The 5,696-nt window shown below is 37.3% G+C and overlaps 1 long non-coding RNA gene across 1 annotated transcript; it reads right to left on the bottom strand.

Annotated features, from left to right (window-relative positions):
• Window positions 1-2,202: 2,202 nt before the first annotated feature.
• LOC103582762 lies at window positions 2,203-3,617 on the bottom strand. Its single transcript, XR_549782.1, has 2 exons — window positions 3,537-3,617; window positions 2,203-2,443 (listed from the first exon to the last, which is right to left on the bottom strand). It is a non-coding gene; the product is annotated as an uncharacterized LOC103582762 (long non-coding RNA).
• Between the last annotated feature and the right edge of the window lie 2,079 nt (window positions 3,618-5,696).

Here is a 5,696-nt window from a genome sequence, read left to right on the forward strand (position 1 = left end):
GGAAACACTACATAAAATTGGTCAACACTTTTCTGAGCAAAACTACAAAGGCACAGGCAACAAAAGCAAAAATAGACAAATGGGATTACATCAAACTAAAAAACTTCTGAACAACAAAGGAAACAATCAACAAAGTGAAGAGACAACCCACAGAATGGGAGAAAGTGTTTACCAACCATACATTAGACAAGGAGCTAATATCCAGAATACATAAGAACACAAACAACTCAACAGCAAAAAACCAAATAACCTAATCAAAAAATGTGCAAAAGACCTGAACATACATTTCTCAAAAGAAGACATACAAATACCCAACAGGTACATGAAAAAATGCTCAGCATCACTAATCATCAGGGAAATGCAAATCAAAACCACAGAGATATCATCTCACCCCAGTTAGAATGGCTATTATCAAAAAGACAGAAAATAACAAATGCTGGCAAGGATGCAGAGAAAAGGGAACTCTCATACATTGTTGGTGGGAATGTAAATTAGTACAGCCATTATGCAGAACAGTATGGAAGTTTCTCAAACAGCTAAAAATAGATCTACCTTATAACCCAGCTATCCCACTACTGGGCATATATATATATATCCAAAGGAAATTAAATTAATATATTGAAGAGATGCTGTACTCCCATGTTCATTTCAGGACTATTCACAATTGCCAAGAGATGGAACCAACCTAAATATTTATCAATGGAGAAATGGATAAAAAAAAATATGGTATACTATTCAGCTATTCAAAAAAATTAAATCCTGTCATTTGCAGCAACATGGATCGAACTGGAGACCATATGTAAGGGAAGTAAGCCAGGCCCAGAAAGACAAATGCCATACGGTCTTACTCATATGTGGAATCAAAAAAAAAAAAAACAGTGGTTCTCATAGAAATATACAGTAAAACAATGGTTACCAGAGACTGAGAAAGGAAGGAGAGTGAGGAAGGTGGGGGAGAAGAGGTGGGTTAACAGGTACGAAGTCACAGGAAGAATAAGTTCTGGTATTCTAGGGTGACTATAGCTAATATTGTATTGCATATTTCTAAATAGCTAGAAAAAAGGATCTTGAATGTAAATACCAAAAAGAAAAGATAAATGTTTAGGTGATGGATGTGCTATCTACCCTAAGTGAATCGTTGTACAATATATGCATGTATTGAAACACACTGTACCCCACAAATATGTACAATTAAAATTTTTGAAAAAAGAAAACATAGTGGAAAAAAGAAAAAAATAATAAGTGAAAAGTTGAGCCCCAGAGTGGGAAAAGGTGTTTGCAATACATCTTGCTGACAACAACCGGTAGGAAACATGCTGACTATCTAATAGAAAAACTGGGCAAGAAACTTTAGTAGGCACTTTGCAAAAGAGAGTATTCAAAGGGTCAATAAATATATCCGTCTAAAGGGGCTCAACTTCTTTAGTTGAAATAGAATGAGATATCACTACAATCTGCCATCAAGGCAAAAAATAAAAATAACAATACCAAGAGTTGGTAAGGATGAGAAGCAAGTAGAATTCACATAAAACTACTTTGGAAAATCTATTCAGCAGTTTCCACTAAAGATGACTACTACATGACCCAGCAATTCCACTCCTAGGTATGTACACAAAGAAATGTGTACCTCTGTTTCCTAAAAGACATGTATAAGAATGTTCACAGCAGCATTGTTAGTATTAGCAAAAGTATGCAGACTCGTCATATAATAGAATACCACAGAGCAATGATGAATGAACAATTGTTACATGCAACAACAGGAATAAATCTCACAAACGCAACATTCAGCTAAAAGAGACAAATTCTTTTTTAAAGTACACCCTCTATGATTACATTTATATAAATTTCAGAGACAGGCAAAACTATTCTATGGTTTAGAAGTCAGGACAGCGGTTATATTTGGGGCTATGATGACTGGAAGGTTGTAACAGAGTGGGCTCTGGGCTTCTAGAAATAGTCTCTTTCTTGCTCTACGTACAAGTAACTTCCCTATGTAGAAATCGATTGAGCTGCGTACCATGGTCTGTGCATGTTTCTGTATGTACGTCATACTTCAATAAACATTTTTTAAAATTCCCTAAGCATTTTACACAAGAGAAATACTGTTTTTTCTTTGACTCCAACAAATGCGGGATCTCAAGAACCCCTAGCTTAGGTATGAAGCCAACTAAATCACTGCACACTCACAAATGACAAATGCTGTAATTTTTGCTAAGGCTGGTTTATTCCCAAAGTTCAACTGCACCACTTATGAGTATTTTTTCCATTCCTGCTGGTCTTTCTTTTTTGCCATCCTCTTAAGTCTGTGTTTTGTTTTCTCTTTCCATACATGGTTCTGATGCTGATGAGACCAGATTTTGTTGGATCTCAGATATTCATTTTCCATTTCCTAATTGCAATGTAGCCATAACACAATTGCAGAAAGGCAATTTTCCATCCAAATCTAAAAAATAAAAAAAAGACTATTTAGATGCTAATCCATCTGCATTCTTTAAAAAATTTAGCATGGTTTTGCTTTGATCCCCACATTCTCATTTTAAACTCCCATTGAATTTCATTGTGTGATTTTAGTGTTTTGCAAAGGAACCAATTTTAATGAATTCCCACTGCAAATTGGAATAATAGATATTTATCCTTTTATTCTTGATATTTCATTTTCAAGGTCAAAAACAGCATTAATTTAACTTCACATTTTATTAAATGTTATGTGGATGTTCCAAATCCCCCCTGGTCCCAACTCTAATTCTTTCCCACTTTTGATTATTCTGTTCCATCAGAACCACAGCAACTAAAATTGCCTTAGAAGAAAGAAGAAAGAATTAGAATTTAGTTACTGACTTTTCCAAAGGGCATGGTAATGAATATATAAAACCATCAGGTGGGACATACTTGCTGGTGCAAATGACTTCCCAATGGGACTTTTTAACTTTCTCTATGATTAAGCCACGGTAAAGAGCAGTGTCCAGCAATTATAAATTCTAATAAAGAATCTGGCCTAAACAATTGTTTAATTACTTTTATTGAGTTATCCAGACTTAAGTCTCTATTTTTGCCAATTAGTACAATTAATCCGTAAATTTGAGTCATCTTCCTTTAAAGACTATGTAATTCTGAGACTAAATATTCTGCAATATCAAGATAAAAAACCCATTAGGGAGAACAAAAACTCATAAGCCACAATTACATTCAGAAAAATGGAAAAGAACAATTCTGATTTTAAATTGTGGTGAATAAGTTAAATTCTCTCCTGCTACTGAAAAATCCTTACCAACAAAAATGTGCATACTTGTAATGTATTCAGAATACAGTAAAGGTTGTGTAAAATTATAAGTGAATGAAAAATATATTTACATGCCAGCAACTGTTTTTATTACTAACAATTGGGTGAGGGGAAAAAGTCTTGCAACTCTGACTATTCCTTTGGAAATGACAATAACCCTAAAGTAACATTTTTCTTCCTCTAAGTGTTAATGATTTCCATGGCAACTCTCCATCTGCTTTCTACTATTTTCACAGGCTTTTAAAATTAACCTTACATGTATCAGTGTTCCAAGACTATCTTTATGGTTGCACAAACCATATGACTCTTTGACAAAGTTGATTATGCCAGCAACAAGAGAGAAATATTCAGATGTCACATCTGTTATGTAAGAAAAAAAAATTGGTGTAAAATGGGAATAAAGTTGGAAATGAGAAGCACTATTTCTGCAAATTCTATGTAATCAATCTCTAAGCCAATGACTACAAGCTTCTCCTTAGTTCCTAAATCAGAAAGTAATTTAGCCATGCAACACCCCCCGCCCACCCACCCACCCATCCAGCGCAGCGATGACCATCAGGCTGCTGTCAGAAGCACTGGTGGCTCCCAAGCTGTGGTGGGGGATGCTGAGGGCCTCAGCCACACCACACCAACATCCTCATCCAGCCCAACGATGACCACCAAGCCACCACTGGAAGTGCCCAGGGCTCCCCTGCCAGAATGAGAAGGGTGCCACAGGCTTGGACCACACTCCCCTTTCCTCCTTCTCCCACCATATCCCCCTTCCCTTTCCCCTCTCCTCCCTCCCCCTAACTGCTCCACAATAACATCTTAGAATGTAAAAATAATAATAATAAATAAATTTTTTAAAAGAAAGCAATTTAAATTCCAAGAAAGTATTCTACACAGAATATACTTGAGTTTATTCAATACATAACATCGATAGGAAATACCCAAACTTCCCAATGTAGCTATGTACTAGCAGTCTACATTATATGAATTACATAAGTTTTACTAAGGATCATGTAAAAGAGTAAGATCTCCCTTATGCTATGAAGAGATGGGACCCTTCAGAGACGATTAGGCCCTGAGGGCTCCACCCTCATGGGTGGAATTGGTACCATCATAAAAGAGTGAGCTCCCGCCGCGGGTTCGGATCCTATATAGGAATGGCCGGTGCACTCACTGGCTGAGCGCAGTGCGGGCGACACCAAGCCAAGGGTTGCGATCCCCTTACCAGTCAAGAAAAAGACAAAAAAATTTAAAAAATAAAATAAAATAAAAGAGTGAGTTTGGCCACCTCTTGCCCTCTCTCTCACCCTCTCACCATCCACCATGTGAGGACACAGCAAGAGACCCTTGCCAAATGCAAGCACCTTCCCAGCCTCCAGAACTGTGAGCCAATACATTTCTGTTCATTATAAACACTCCATCTCAGGTATTCTGTTATAGCAGAGCAAAACAGACTAAGACACCTTAAAAAAATTAAACTCACTAAAAGGCAGATGGGAGCTATAAGTCAAACAGATTTGGAATTTCTTTTCTCACTACCAAATCCTTGTCATGTTACTAGAGAACTGCTTCAGAAATAACTAGGTCCATGAGAAGTGTCCTGAATGTTTAGGGGGAAAAAGGTTAAACTTTCACCCAGGATTTATTCTTCAGTCATATATGACAGAAACCTCTGGCCACAGTGTCTTACAGAGAGAAAACCCAAGAGAACCCTAACCACTGAAACTTTGGTCCTAAGATATGACTACATTTCGTACCAAAAAAAAAAAAAATTAATTTTAAGGAGACTTTCAAGAAAATGCAGAAAATAATTTTCTGTGACATTGTTAAATGGATTTGTGTCCTCTTTTTTCAAGTAGGTTGATCTGTCTTGCACGTGGAGAAGGCATCCTATGATCTAGAAGGGCTGAGAAGAGCTTCCCATCATGATCTCTTTCACCACTCAGACTTGCCCTTGTGCCCCAAATCTCCACTATTTGCTTTCACCGGTTTAGGTCATTGAAATTCCCTGCAGAAACATTCACATCTAGAAAGGCAAGCCATTGTATCTAGGCTCAGTTCATCTTCAGTTCCCTAGCAAAGAGCAGTGCTCAGAGAAAATGGGATAAGTATGTTTTCATAAGACAGGATGGTAGCTCTCTACTGAGCCTCTAACTAGAAAGAGCAGACTAGAGTGAGAAACTACAGAGGAAGACGTTTTAGACGGTGGGCAGGGAAAGGAAGGTCATGAGCACATTAATTATCTGGAGCAGGCACAAACATGGAAGGATGAAGGCAAATTTAACTTATCTCAAATTTGTTCTGGGTTAGGCCTGCCCTAATGTGGTGACATTTACCTTTGGATCTCAGATCCCCTTGAGAATAGGACAAAAAGCTACAGACTGCTTCTCCCAAATTTTTCCTTCAAGCATGGCTGTAATCCATG

Source organism: Galeopterus variegatus, unplaced genomic scaffold (genome assembly GCF_000696425.1).
Source record: "Galeopterus variegatus unplaced genomic scaffold, G_variegatus-3.0.2 Scaffold17768, whole genome shotgun sequence".
Lineage (NCBI taxonomy): Eukaryota > Metazoa > Chordata > Mammalia > Dermoptera > Cynocephalidae > Galeopterus > Galeopterus variegatus.